Source organism: Grus americana, chromosome 2, assembly GCF_028858705.1.
Source record: "Grus americana isolate bGruAme1 chromosome 2, bGruAme1.mat, whole genome shotgun sequence".
In the NCBI taxonomy this organism is placed as follows: Eukaryota; Metazoa; Chordata; class Aves; order Gruiformes; family Gruidae; genus Grus; species Grus americana.
In genome coordinates, this window is record NC_072853.1 from 70,602,479 (window position 1) to 70,618,656 (window position 16,178).

Here is a 16,178-nt window from a genome sequence, read left to right on the forward strand (position 1 = left end):
CCTGACATCACTAAGAAGGGAGCAATGCCTACACCAGAAAAAGACCATAAACCTTATAAGGTTGCTGTAAGTTGAGTCAGCTCTCTCTCCGGATGAACCCTCAGCAATATTTGTGTCATCCCTACCAGTGGAGGGAATCCCATCATGGTGCTAAAAGAAATATGCTGAATCCATGATAATTAGTGAAAATATTACATTGGTGCAGATGAATTAGTCCTTGCACAGAGAAGAAACATTACATAACTTATATGCATAATGACTTTGCTGCCTTACTGAAAACTTCTGGAGAAGGTGTCATTGTATTATCCATCAGGAGGCTCTTTATTCCAAAGCCAGTGTTTTATTGTATGTTTCAATCTATGTTAATTGCCTCATCATCTGTTGCATTAAACCTTGAAGAGTTTCATAATTTTTTTAATGAAAATTAAGAGCAAAGAGCAAGAGGGCTCCATTTGTAGGGCTCACTAATTCTCAAAGAGAAGCACCATAAAAAAGTCTGGAGAATTGAGAAAACTGCTGTTAAGGTATTATGAAAAGGAGGGGTACATTTGTTGATGATTGCCAGTTACTGAAAGACAAAGGTTAGCTATGCAACCTTTCTCTACAGACAGCGCACACAGTAATTTGGTGTTACGGTAGCTCTGATGGTCTAAGGACATAATCATGGCAAGATCTGTAATCATCATCCCTTATTAGACCAACTCATATTTGGAAAAAAAATGTTAGGTTTTTGGGCACAGAGGCCCTTGTGTACATGAAAGCTTGTCTTCATTTTCCATCACATGATAATTTTGTGGATATACACTATGAAAAACACAACACAGCCTATTTTAGGCTCTTTGAAATCTGCATTTGAAGAGTCTCAGGCAAAAAAAGAAGGGGTTTTTTTTTGCCAACCTCATCACTGTTGCGAACACTGTGATTGGTAGTTTATTTTCATCTTGGGGGTAAATCCAAATGGGTGGCATGAGTGAACTTTGGATCAGGACTTGACGCCACTGTGAAGATTTGTCACGAAAATGGATTAGCCTTCACTTTAATCTTTGGCATGCATGTTGAAATTCTATTTGTGTTGCATATACAGCAGTGAAATTCTGAGTGGGGACTTTCTTATAAAAAGGTAGAATCCCATGGTCACAAATTTTATATCTTGGTGACTCCATCTAGAGTCAACAAATCTGATTTCAGGGACTCATGACTTCATGACAAAAAGCACATTGAGGATTTCCCTTAGACTGTCATCACAAGTCATGGATTGTGTCCAATTTCAATCAACACTGAATTTCATTATATTTTTATTAGTACTAGTGTTAAGCATAGCTATAAAAACAAGCTTTGTCCCTGAAGATTTCTGTTTAGCAATGCACAGCATTTAAAGAAAAAAATCACTACAGAAATCACTATTCATATTAGACTGCTGGCAAGATGGCTAAATGATGGTTGCCCAAATATAATTATTAATGGGGACTCATCGGTAGATAAGGGCTTTCCTAATAAAGTCTCTCAGGGATCAGCTGTCAGGATAATATTCCTCAATATTTCCATTTCAACTCTGAAGGAAAATACAGGAGGATTATGGCTGTTCAGGGAGCCCAAAGATCAATCAGCAGTGAAAAGGAATGGTCATTTACACAACGGGGACCATTACTCAGTCAGCTGGTGGAACATGAGCAAGGAGAAAAGGGTTATGTATAAACTGTGAATGTTATTGCTGGCTCTGGGTTTGCATGTATCCTTCGGTTTGAGCTCTCCCAAGCAGAAGACAGGGAGAAGGACTGGCTTCTTGCTGCAGCGACCGCGGCCGCGGCTAGCCTGGAGGGGAGAAAGGGTGGCAGCTTCGAGAGTGGCCCTGGGTACACGCAGAAGGGACAGGCTGAATGAAAAAGGCTGCTGCTGAGGATAGGAACCACCGCTGCCTTTTATTCTTTATTATCACCCCCATCTCAACCTTCAAGGCCTGATATTTCTGAGAGGTCTAAAAATCAATGACATTTTTCCTTGCCAGTGGACTCAAATCTCAAAGAAGGATGTTTGGATGAAGAAGACGGAGATTGTTTCTGGTTTATAGCAAGAAATCAAGAAGTCTCATAAACAAGGCAGAACTATCAGTAATAACAGGATGGCAAACCAGAAAACTCAAGTGCACTCTGAAAGAATAATAAGCCTTTCAAATCTTTAGCTTGTAATATTATAGTATACTGTGGTTATATCACAATGATTTGAAACGTTAGAAATACAAGCAATTATACTATACAAAGTTGTACTAAGGAATATATATTCTTTCTAAAAGTAAAAACAAACAAACAAACAGACAAACAAACCCTTGTGATATCTTTAAGGTTGAGTTATTTTTTACCCAATTTTTGTAACATATTTTAGGGGGGAAAAAAAAAAAAGAATTTGACTTTTACTCATGCAAAGAATGAAGTCCTACAATAGTTTTCCAGAAAAAAGAAACCTGTAAACAAAGTTCAGATTTGAAAGAAACAACTAATAGTCTAAGGCAGTAATGAAAGTAGATAAAGTATATTTTTTTTGTTTGTTGTTGTTAATCAGAAAAGATCTCCACTTCACACAAAGTCATTTGGAATCAGGGAGTGGGGCTCTGAGGAGCAATTGAAGTCAAGTATGCTTCACTAACAGTAATTAACAGCATGGGAGCTGTCGTATGCTGCTGCAATGAAACAGGATTAAGTAGGATGAAGGAACTCATTACATTACATTGAGAAAGATTCCACTTTTAATGCTGATGTAAATCTGCAGTAGCTTCAATCCCTTCAATATAGTCACTCATGTTAGACAACAGTAGAGAACAAAATTTTGGCCATTGTCTTTTATCAGAATTCACATCTTATGGACGTTAATCTGAATGCTCATTTTCAAAACTACTAATATCGAAATAAGCAGTAATTGCCCCCATACAATAAGTTTTTGTGCATGTGATTATTCCTTATCATTTTTTCCAACATATAAATGAAAGCTACAATGCAGAGAAAGAAGGCTTCTTCTAGTCACTTATTTACATTTGTTATTAAACATCTCCCAATGCTAGACAACTATTTATTTCTGAGAAAGCGCAAGGTCCATATCCAATGGAAATATGTTTGCTAACAGACCACATGGAACAGGATAAACATTTAATTATGTCATTTTTAAACTCCAAGAGGATCAGCTAAGCTGTAATTTGTCATGTTATTCTGGTTTTGAATACTTCACAGTAAACTGTCTGATTATATAAATTCATGTCGGCTCTCATGTTAAAGGCATTTTTCCTTTTGAGTAATACAGGACAGAAGAAGATTTTCTCTCTAGAAATTGGGAGGTGGGAGTTTTTCTATGGAACCAATCCTGCTTTGCAAAAAACCACCACTTTACTAAACACTGCAGGTGACTCTACTGTGAACTACTTTTGTTTGCCAAAAGACTAAAGTATTTCCATCTGCCTTCATCCATTTGGAAATTATCCTAGGAAATTTTTTTTTTATAGGAGATTGAAATGGAAATGATAGAACTGTTTGCTAAGGAACATATAACCTATAATTGATTTTACTCCCCTTAGTTTGAATAATACTTTCCTTTATCTAAAATGCATGAGCCTATTTACATCTGTGGTTCATTTTGGCACAAAACTACATTAAAGCTTCTCTATGAAAAGGAGCTGATTTCTGCCCACATTGTTTACTGTCTTCTCATCCTTCTTCAAATATTAAATCAGTACCGCAATCAATTTCGAACTATTAAGTTATAGACTTTGGTATTCTTGATGGATTGTTAGGTCATTCTGCTCAAAAGTGACACACAAAACCAAAAAACCAAATAGACATAATAAGTAAATGTGTTGTGATATATTTATGCAAATATACTGGTGGAAAATACGCTCAGTTATCAACTTTCATGAGGCTTTTTGAAGTCTGTAATCATGGTTGACATATGTAAAGTCAAAGAAAACTCTAAAGAAGACTACCATTTAGATTACATATACTAGTTTTCTGGAATTATTGTAACATTGTTGGAATAATTACTGATCTAACAAATTTTTAAAGTTTCACATTCAACACTTGAAAGCCTTGACTTCACTGCAATGCAGAACTGATTTTTTACAAAAGGAAATCTCCTAGTGATTTTGTGTACTCCCCTTGAGTACCCAGCCTGCACCCTACCCAAAAAAGAAGATGCATGAAGGTCACTTCTGGAAAGAAGACTGATGTTTCTGTGTTTCCTGTATTCTTGCTCTATCTTCCTGTCTTTGCAGATTCTGGTTCATACATATTGTATTCATACATGTTTGGAAGATGATTTGGATTACACTATCAAAACAATGAAAAATTAATGCGATTCATTGGGGGGAAAAAAAATCCTAAAGTTCGTAATAGAACATTATATGTCTTGACTGAATGGCTCAGTTCAGAGCTCTGAATGCACAAAGACTGTCAGAGAGCCGTGGGTCCAACGCAGATGAGAGATGCACCTACAGCACGCATGGAAGTACTGCACCTGGCAGAAAAGGCTGTGCTGACGTTGGTGCTGACGAAGACCAGGGAGATCCATTATTTGGGGGGAACAGATCTCAAACTGAAGTGAGAGCAGAAAACATTTCAGAATAAATTAATGCAAAGGATAGTAAAAAATCACGAGGACCACCTTTCTTTTTAACTAAAGAAATGCAGTGAAAGCATTGCATTGTCATTTGCAGTGCATAATTTGAAGATGGTTCAAAGGTTCAAAAAAATATTCAAAAACTGCAAAAAATGCCTCTAAGAGTGAGAGAGAGACTTTAAGACCTCCATCTCTTTAATCTATCGAAAAAAAGACTGAGAGGAAAAATGATTCCACAGTATAATCATTTCCATGAGGGAAAAATATAATACAGGTATTAAGTAGCTTTTCAAACTAGCAGTGAAAAGTGCGACAAGAACTAAAGGCTGAAAGCTAAAGCCTGACATATTCACATTATGAAACAGGCAGAATATTTTAATGGGGAGGGCAATTTACCTCTGAAACATGGTAATGGAGGAAGTAGCAGATGATCCATCTCTCATGGTCTTCAAATTAACTATCCTGCACTAAAACATGAAGGAACTACGGCTTCTTAATGAAGCAATTATAAAGAAAATGTTAACAGGTACAAAACAGGCTGCTTCTTGTAATCTCACTCTGGGAAATGACAGGACTATTTCAGGTGAAAATCAAACATGCACAAACACAGAATCAGCTTGAAGCAGACTCCTTAAAGAGAAAATTTTGCAAGGCTGTAGACAAATTAAATTAAGTCTTAATTATAAGCAGTAGTACCAGCTCATTCTTTTCAAACAACCCTTGGGTTTTACTGGTCTTCTGTTCAGAAGGTCAGGCAGAAACAATTTCCACGGCCCAGAGTACTAAGCAGAATTATTGACAGCATCTAGTCATTGCTAAAGTGATCACTTTCAAATATACACAAAATTACTGTAGCATCATAACTGTATTCATACATATTTCTAATAGTCTTGATTAATATTTCAAATAAAAAATAAGATTTTAGATTCAGAAAAAAAGATTTTATTCTTCATGAGGACACTAACTTTTTCAAAATGCAGGGTAACATTAAGACAATTATGTAGTGTATTGCTTAAACCAGAAGCAATCTGAAATATAATGTAATTATAGGGATTGAGTAGGTACTTTAAAATAGTGAAAATACTTCAGGTTTTGAGAGCTTCCAAGTTTTTGAAAACTTTTCTTTTCAATTTTTTTCATCAGTGTAGTACTAGGGGTAAAGTGCACTGTAGCCTTCAACTATAAAATACAGAGAAAGTTCTGTACCAAAGCCAGACATACCCACGTGCATATAGTAATGTGCGCACATATACATGGATCGGATGCAAGTAACAGAGTTTGGCTTCATGTTTGCAAATTACATTTTTTTCTCCCCCTCCCCTAAAATTCAACTGTTGTAATGTAAGCCTTATTAGATTTTTCTACTTATTATTAACCTGGAGGCCCTCCAGCCTCCTCCCTGCTCTCTTTCTTATTCGGTTTTATACTTCTGACCCGATGCAATCTGCCTGCAGGGGCAAATACAGTTATCTCCTTCTAAATTAAAATTGTAACTCATTTGGTACAGTTTACACAAGGCCTCAGCTTTGACACATGCAATTACTATGAACATAGGAGGAACATGATTGCTGAGAGCCACCAGAAATAGAGTTTAATCAGAAAACATGGAGTTGTTCCAACAGATTTATAATTTCACCACTTGCTATTCTTTTATGTTCCTGAGTGTTTGGATAATTAGATACACTGTTGTTTTGCTTCCCAAGAGGCCAGGGAAAGCAAAATTCCTACTTTTATATTAACAAGATGAAATTATAATACAAACAATCCATAACTTTTTGTTGAAATGACAAATTCATACAACATTAATTTTAGTACTTACAAAATGTTACAAATAACTTGTTCTGTAGTATCGGTGTGTATCTCATAATGTAGACTTATGCGAATTAATTATCCATTCAGATGGATCGCCCAGTCTGCCAGCTTTTACTCACATAAGAACTCCTAGGTAGCTCACCTCGCCTGTCTTAAAAGGCAGCTTTTTAAAATAGGTCTCTGAAAAAGTAAGGTTCATATTTTGTGCCGCTGTTAGGGAATGATCCTCCAGTGTAGTGTGGACCAGACTGCAGATCTGAAAAAAAATGGAGGTGTTACAAAGCCAAATTCGTAGCCCCGCCTGATCTCTGTGCCTCACACTCATCTCTGGAAGGGGAATTTTGAATGTATTTGATCAAGTTCAGTGAAACATAGAGTTGAATCAACAAAGAGACATCACTCACTGTAATTAGAAAGGAAGACACAGACTTCAACTATATACTGCCTTGCATGATGGCATCACGTTCTTCTGAGGACAGGGGTGTTCACGACTCGATTGCTTTTACAAATAAAAGCATCTGAACAGTAAATATAAATGAACAGATGTGCAACATTGCAGGGTTTTGCAGTCTTTTTACTGAGGTCTGAATATATTCATTTTAATTGTACTTTAATATCAAGTTTCCCAGGCTGATGGATGGGCCTCTGGGAGGAGTGTGGGTCAAAGAAGGAGTAAGGTTACAGAAAAGGGTTACAGAAAATACTTTGGGTAAAGAAAACGCATGGCTGATGATGTGCTCTGTAGTACAAATGTGGTCCTGGAGCTCTGGCTGCCTTTTCAAGAGGCCACCTGCTTTCTATTTCTCCTTTTATGTTAGCCATTAATTTTGCTGCCACAGGCACTATTCATACTTACAAGGTTGGAGGCTCAGACATGAGCAGCTGCTGTTTCAAATGGCACTACTCCATTCCCAGGACAGCCAACTCAGCTGCAACAACATCAGGGACCTGGATACACCAAATTTCACCAAAAGATAGACTTTATCATCCTTAACATACTCTTATCTGCTGAGTACATAACAGCAAGGCGAATCCATAAGGCTGGAGGAAACAAATTGCAAGTATGACAAAGTTATGGAAAGACTCTGGATGAGCAACAAAGAGAAGCAAAGGGGAAAAAAAAAAAGGAAAAAAGGGATTACATAAATATTAGTGCTGAGGTTGCCAATCTGTCTCAAGCAAACTACTTGATCTAGAAGCTTTTCTGTGTTAGTAAAAACCTCACTTACGTAATAGTACTAGTTACCAAATTTACAAAGAGATGGCAAAATAGAGACATGTAGTACCATCATGTTTGTTCAAGTCTGGGACGGCTGAGTCCAGCTCCAAAGGCTGATTTATTTTATTTGGCCCCAGGAAGGCACCCTGAACCATTGGGATACACTGCCATTCTGGCAGCCTGCACACCCCAGCCCTCTCCCCAGGACCCTACACGGAAGGCGAAGCCCCTGCAGAGCCATCTCAGGTCTTAGAGAGTTTATGAGCTGAGCCACAGTCCTGGGCAAACAGTGCTGCTTTTTTTTTTTTTTTTTTCCCCAAGCCCATTTGTTTTCATCTCAGCCTGTTGTGGAAAAATCCAGCCCAGGGATACCTGCACCATATTTCCAGAACTGGAAATGCAGGTAGTGCAGCTCAAAGCAGCCCGATGCCTTTACAGACACAGCTTTTGAATTGCATCTATGCTGGTACAAGGATAGAAGGAGGCAGGAGCCTGCGGCCAGGAGCAGGCTCAGGGAAGATGTGGGGAAGAGAAAAGGACCACCAGCGGCCCCAAGCAGTCTGCCTTATGTCACAATGGAAACACCCCCCAAAGCAGCTGAAATTTCATCACGCCCCAGTGCACCAGGGAGAGTTAGAGCTTGGGAGCAGTGCTGCAGTGACATATGGGGACAGCAAGGGCTCACAGTGAGCGATTTTGCAATATCCTGAACAGAGAAGAGACGGACTGTTCCCTGTCTCGTCCAGGACAAGCAGCAAAAGCCATCAAATTAATTTAGTAGCAGCCACATTCAGAACAAACAAAAGGAACTGGCTCACCGCACAGCAGATAAGAGAGCTGAGAAACTCCTTGCCTAAGAAGCTGTGGCTGCAAGAAGTCTGGTGGGGCTCAATGGAGGCTGCAGGAGCCCTTAAAAGATCCTGAGTGTTGTAAAAAAGACCACATCAGCCTCAAGAAATACCCTCAGCCGGGGAAGTTTTAAACGGGAAGTATTTTATAGATTTGCTTTTACTGTTCCCACGCCATCCGCTTTTGGACACTGTTGGAGACAGGATAATGGATTAGTTGGCCCATGAGCTGTACCAGTCCAGCCACTCCTCCCCTCTTAAGACTGATAAATCCTACTGGCTTCCAGTTAGCAGCAGCTGGGAGACTTCCACTGCTGCAGCTAAACTCCTGTGTTCAACAGCCGTATTAGGCCTATCCTCCGAAAATATGCCTAATCCCATTTTTTAACCTGTTAATGGTCTCCACAACATCTCACAACAATGAATTCTAAACCTTGTTTAAAATGGTGTATAAAGGCACCTCATCTTTGTTACTTTAAACATGCCACTTGGCACCTTCACTGAAAGCGCTCTCCTCACCAGATTGCAATAAAATAGTCAGAAAGGAGGGGATCTTTATCATATTCTTTCTCATACATTCACACAGCTCTTTTCTAGTCTGAAGTAGTCCATTTAATTTTTATATTTATTTATAACTCTGCACAAAATTATTCTCATAAAATGTTAGAAAATACATATCTTAGGTGGTAGCTTTGAGAGTTTAATGTCAACATCTACTACAGATAAAGCATAGGAATTTAATGGATAAACATCTGTTTCTGTAGATTATTTGCAATTCCTATATGGTCTTCTGTTGTGCTGATTTTTCATTGAATACAGACTCTACATTTCTACCAGACTCTTCTGCACCCCTCTGTCCTAGTTCAGACATTTACAGGCTCATAAATTGAGTCTAAGGGAATTGGTTAAGACACAGTACTGTAATATGAACATGAAAACACCAAATGTTAAGTATAGCAGTGCGGAATCCACAGCACTTAAGAAAGGACTGTGTAAAGGGATATGCTGTATTTTTACGATGGCCATGAGAATTGATAGTAATGGTGGCTAGATAGGAATGAGGATAGAATGAAAAAACTTTTGTAATTCATTTGATTTGTGATGCTAGACTTAAACTATTCTCCTGTGTTTGTAAATAGAGATGAAAGCAAATGTATACACCTCTAGTGTAAAGTCAAAATCTCCGTTACCATCTAGAAAGTTTGAATTATTTGCTGGACCAGCACAGGTTTCCACTAGATGGTGCTCCTAGCTTTAGAAAAAACATCAATGGATTAACCTGCTGCAATGCAAGGGGAGGAACAAGTTGTTTCATGGACCGGTGAACCAACTGACGTGAAGTGGCTTCTTGCAGATCTCGGTCCAACTTCCTGCATCCCCAGGCTTCAGTAATTTCGCTCTTTCCTTATATCTCCTAAGAACTCACAAGCATAACATATTCAATTTCATTCTCCTTTTCCTATAACTTCTCCTCCTGGTAACCCTCGGCCCGTGCCCCTAGCTACGAGCTGGCAGCGTGCCTTGGCCAAGCTGCGTGAGTGCCCCTGCCCGTGCTCCAGCTTTCCCACTGCAGAGACTGACCGTCCTGCCTCATGCTTTTCTTCAGCTGCTGAATGTCACACGGTGTGGCCTGTAAGACCCCTCTAAGATGTCTTCTGCAAAGCGGGTCCATGCAGAGGCACCGTGTCTCAGAAAGCTACTTTAGGAAAAAATATGTCTATGCACATATTGTGCAGCTTCTTTATCTGGTCATCTTTATTGTTGCTGCTATTCTTTTTACCTCCTCCACTATTGCTGTAAGGTTGCCATCTTCTTCATTTTTGACAGGTAAACACAAAAAACCCCCATTTTCTCTAAATAGTGCAAACACACACTTTTGCTATTCACTTGGCAGACACTGTAGTGTAGATTGAACCCCCCAAAAGGCATTAATTTCTTTGACTTCTTGGGTAACACCTGCTGATATCTTCCCCTGTACTCTCTTCCATCTGGATAGCAGAGCAGCTTTTCCATCAGTCCACCTGGTATCAGCAACATACGTAAGAAGGATGTTGAAATACTGGAGGCATTTCAGAGATGAGCTACAAAAATGATTGAAGATAGGAAAAAGTATCTCCTAGTGATAGATTCAAAGGGTTCAAATATGTCTATTTTAAAAGTGCTTAAGCACCATCAAGTCCCAAGATGGGAAAAGAAAGGTAAGAATTAGTACAGAACAAAAAGATATAGACATAGTTAAGTCCAGCACATTATCAGTGTGCAACAGAGTTGAGTTCACATGCATTTGGGGATACCTCATGCTCCCTGGGTGCATGAAGAACAACTGCAGCCAGTTCCTGGGAACATTGCACTTGACAGACGACGCAGAGCAAGCAGGCATTGCAAACAGACTAGGCGGTCACTGAAAGCACCAGATCTACCACGTGTTGCGTACAGCCACCGTGCACATGGGCCACAATCATAGGCTTTCCAGATGTGCACAAGCCTGGTCAGAGCTGTTGTACAACTCAGGTTGTGCGATTATCTGAAGGGCTGATGGCATCGTTTCATGAGGTGGAAGAAGCGATAACTGAGCAGACAACTCTATATGAAGTCCTCCCAAAGAGCCTTTTTTTCTAAGAACTGCCTGTCTTTGGCTCAAAACAGCTGCCACTGGTTGGTGGAACAGACCAATAGCTGGCAGCACCACCAAAACTTCTGTCTTAAAAGTGTGCTGCTACAGTTCACTAAAGTGAGATTTCTCTTCAGGATGTAAGATTTTCCTCTACATCTAGAAGATCAGCATTTACGATTGCTGTAACTGGAGCACTGTTGATAAATCAGTTGTGACAGTAGTACACACTGCCAACATGAAGGAGCAGTACCCAGTGTTGCAATGCATCTGGAAATACCACATACGCATGTGGGTTGCTGGTGGGATTCATGTCCCCAATACAGTGAGTTTATTCATGGAAAGAATACTTCTCTGTTGTTTGTCAGACTTACAGAGAAGTCTGTAGTTACAGTAAGACTGGTTTATCACTCTTAATATGGAAAGGCAGTTTGTTTTCTTCTCTAGGCTTCAAATCCCTTTAATAATTACTTTGCTAGAAGAGAGGAATGGCTGAACTTGGCCCTAGGCTGGCTGACAGTGAAATTTGCACTGACAGACAAATGAAGAAATCTGAGGTTGAGGCTGACAGATCCATTTAGCCTATTCTAGGTGAGCAAGATGTATAGAAGAAAGGGACAGACAGACTTGCCAGAAGTTTGAACTGCAGATGTCCCTTCTATGAAACCCTATGACTGATGGGGGTAGCCCACTTTGCCCTACCACATCGAGCCTTGACTCCATGATACAGATTGCATGCCTGTGCGCCTAGTAGAACAGTGTCCTTAAAGGGAAGCATCATAGACATTGAGTGCTAAGAACATCACCCAAAATAAAAATAGCTACACCACCTCTCCCAGATTTATGGCCCTCACTGTTGAGTCTCCTCCTCCGCCTGTCTTCTCCCATGCCCCAGTGCTACCTCATAGAGCACCTAGTAGAGGAAGGGACAGGTGGTAGCAGTGGTCAGAGTGGTCCTGATGCCCTCTCAAGCCCATGTCCCTCACAGCAGCAGTCAGGCTGCGTTCTCCTGTCCCACAGAACAGAAGCGGTGTTGAAGCCGCTGTTGCCATGGTGTATTTCTGGTTGCAGACATGGCAGCCAAACACCTTGCATTGCAGCAAACAGTGGGGGGTCTTATCCTCAGCCTTTTGTCACCAGGGATTAGAGACAGCGTTGGTCTCTATTCCACAGCAGAAGCCCTTGTGCTCACTCCATTACCTGCAAAGCCATCAGGCTCTCTGACATGTCCTCTTCCACCAGACAGGTACCTGGTGGATTGACTCCTGGTTTGAGGAACCTGTGATGAAAACATGGTGCAAACTTATCATGCTTTCCTGAACTTGAAGGCCCTCTCAAGGGCCAGGCAGCCTCCCCCATGACTACTGGGTCACTATAAATAGGTTTGCAGCCTCTTCAGTGACCGCTGCCAGCTAAATGGAATTGCTAGTTACCTGAAATCTGTCAAAGAAGGAGATACGCAGCGCTGCTACACTTTCTGGCATCTCCTCCTTTCAGGAGTTTCCACATGCACATGTAGAATTCAGCCCCTTCGTTCGTTGCTGCAGAACAAACCTGCCCCACCTTAAATGGCAGTGGATGAAAACTGTTGTGATTTAGCTATCTGTCTTGGCTACCTATACGTAAGCACTCTGCATGGAAATCACACAGGAACAAGGAGATACACCAAGAAATATCAAGATTTTTGAAACTCATTGAACTTGGTGCAACAAAAATCAAATTCTATTCATCCTACCAACAGATTTGAGTGTATAAAAAAATTCAGACTCCAAAGAAAAAAGCTTGAAACCAAAAGCTGCACATTCCTTGACTTAGGATTGAACGTGGCGGAATATAAAGACTGGCTAAAAAATATGTATCAATAAAACAAATGCCTATTGTACAATTTGCCAATGCATCTTTACTGCAAAATACAATGACATTGATCCCCTTTGGGTTCTTTTCTATGAGGAAAGAGCATTAAGCAGCAGTCCCGAGTGAAGAAGAGCAACGTGCCAGTGTAACAGCAGTTTGGGGGTTCACAGAAGAACACAAGACATTGTGGGTTAATTGACCTGTATCTTTTGCAGAGGAATATTAAAATACAGTTTTTGTATGTGGTCTGGGGCAACAAATTACCTGCATCTGACCAGTTCCTATATGGTAAATGACACCAAGAACTGAAAGTATGGTGTATGCATCTGTGTGCATGGATATATAAAAATTATTCTTATACATTATATTTTTATAAATATGATGCAGTTGCAAAGCTTCTGCTGAACTGGGAGACTACCAAGCTATATTTCTTGTAAGTCAGAGAATAGGCTGATGACTAGAAATTTAACATTCATTACAAGGGAGAGGGCCAAGCTAAGAGGGCGTTCCCTGCAGACTGTGTTTTCTGGCGTGGTTCATTTTTGGAAAAGCAGTATAGAAGACTCTCTTCATCATGTCAGACATCTGAAGGCAGTGAGTTGATGGCACAAAAGAGGCAAAGTTATGGGAATGAAGTTCTCCCATGCTTTCTGAAGAATCCCAACAAGCAGTTAAAAAGGAGGAGAAAAAATGCTTTACACCATAGCAGCAGTTCATCTAAGAAAAAGCTGTCTTCTGAGAAATCTCCTTTTAAGTCATTGTCATTCCCTGACTTCACAAACACTTAATGTGACAACAGCCTCACTGATGCTGCAGATTTTTAGGGTGGCAGTTGAGCCCTGAAATATATTTCAACTTCGCTACCTGTCACACTTTGCTTTTTCTCTCTGATGCTGACCACGACCATTGCCCGAGTCCCTGGCTGTTGTTAGATCTCCTGTGCAGTTCATTAGTTTGACTTCCTAGACAAAGAGGTAAAGTCCACCACTTCTGGAGCAATGGCTATTCAAGCAGAACACCACATGACCACCTAATTTGATCTCTGTAGCCTCTGCCCCAAATCCCAGACAGTAACTTTTGCATTAATTTCTATCCCTATTAAGAAAGCCATCAAATCTTCACTAAAAACGTCTAGTGGGAGAGATATAAGCATCTGAAAGGAAGCCTTTGAATGTTTAATTATTTTCTTTTCACTAGCCCTTCCCCAAATCTCCTCTTCTCCAATTTAATTTGAATCTGGATGCTTTTAGCTTCTATTTGCAGTCATTGAATCTTGTTATGATATTGTTTTCTGCAGGGTTAGAGTCATCTACCACTATAAATCTCCTTAAGTGCATGTAATTATGAATCCTACAGAGTACATCAGACTCCAGATTTCTCACCAGCTGCTTTTTTTTCCAGACCGTGGAATATTCTTTCGGGTTCTCGCTGAAACCTCACTTAAAGGCTAGCATCCTTTATGAAGGGAGGATATGATACTCTGGTAGCCACAAGCAAAGGACTGTCGGGGCAGACACATGCTCAATCCAGACAGGAGAGCCATGTAATTGCACGCTTATGACCTGAGTGGGAGCCGGAACGTTGTGTTGGGAGGATCAGCTAATTCTGGGTTGCCCTCTTAATAAATTCATCATCTCTGAATACTGTTTCCCTTCTCTCTGGCTCACTCTGATGTGAGCCAGAGAACTACAGCACATGAATTAGAGGATACAGATAGGGCTGCTCCACTGAGGGGGACAACCATCATGCTGGCATGCAACCACCACTGCTTCCCTGGTACAGCACGTGAGTAGCTCTGCATGGCTACCAATGTGCGGGGGCAATAATCTCCCCTGTTCCCTTAGCAAATCCTCTGCTGGCTGACCTGTGATTACTGGTAGTTGTGGGTGGAGTTTTGTGAAGCACACAGATGAGCTTAAACCTCATGTAAGACATTTTGTTTAACAGGGGCTGTTCAGTAGACCATCAGTATGACTATTCTTCTCTGCCACTGAGTAGTTTTCCAAGATCTATCCATCCTTGTCAAAGCTTTGTGAAAACAATCTGATCCAGCCAGCAACAGCATACTATGAATGAAGCAAGAGTCACTAGCAGGGAGTTCCTGCTAACTAATAATTGGATACCTAGTACCATCTTTTTTCACCTTACACAACTGACATAAAAAAAAAATTGCCTTTTGACAAGAGGCGATGCAAAAGTGTTAAATTCTGAGTGCAAGATTAGTATAGAACAGGGCTAGGCAATTTATAACTGAATCATGTCAAGTGATTATTGCTACTTGACAGGGTTTTAAACTTTCACATTAAATTAATGCATTCAGTTTTACCATCCTTATTGTTTGTCATCATGGCTCACTGTTGTAAAATATTTCGATTGAAATATTACTAACACAAAATGTTGTATTCAAATAATTGTCTTTTTATTGACAAGATGATCTTGAATTTAAGAAAAGCTGTAGAAAAGTTAGGTACAATTAGTCATATTAACTAACCCCTCCATTCTCCAGCGCCTAGAAATCATTCATAGCATGAAGAACAGCTAAGTGATACTCAGCTCATACAAGACCCTATCTAAATTTAACTGCTGTATCATGCTAATGAGAGATAAAATACCCTGCGTACACAAACAGATGGTGTTAGCCCACATTAATAAACTCACTGGAGAACTTAATATAGTTAGATTTAGATGGGTTATTCCACTGGATGACGCAGTCGATGATGCATGCTGAAGCAATATATCTGTATTTGGCAGTTCTTTATTGTCTTACTCTGTACTACACCGTCTGCTCTCCCTGCGTCCTGTCCTGCCTCTGGGTTATCCTGACTGGCAGATATACAGGTGCAACCCTTTGTGGTTCTCATTTGTGGAAGCCAAATGCGATTGGAATAAACCACTTACTGTTGCACAGCCACATTTCGTATTTTCACACAATCCCTGGATTTTACTGACCTCAGGGAAGACCTGTGCATCCATTGATATTTGAAGAGCAGTCAGTGCATCCCTGCTCTCCCCACCAACACACACGTGCGCGCGCGCGCGCACACACACTTACTTTATCTCCCTCTTCCCCCAGCAGAGTGGGGAAGGGTGTACAGGTAAGAAAGAGATGGCTGCCTGTTTCTGCCTTGCCCTGTCTCCTTTGGGGGCTGCAGCTGCCAGGGAGCTGGCGTGGGCAGGGGCATGAGCTGGGCATAAAGCCACTGGCACCACTGTGAGTCCCATATGGTGTCTTTTTCAC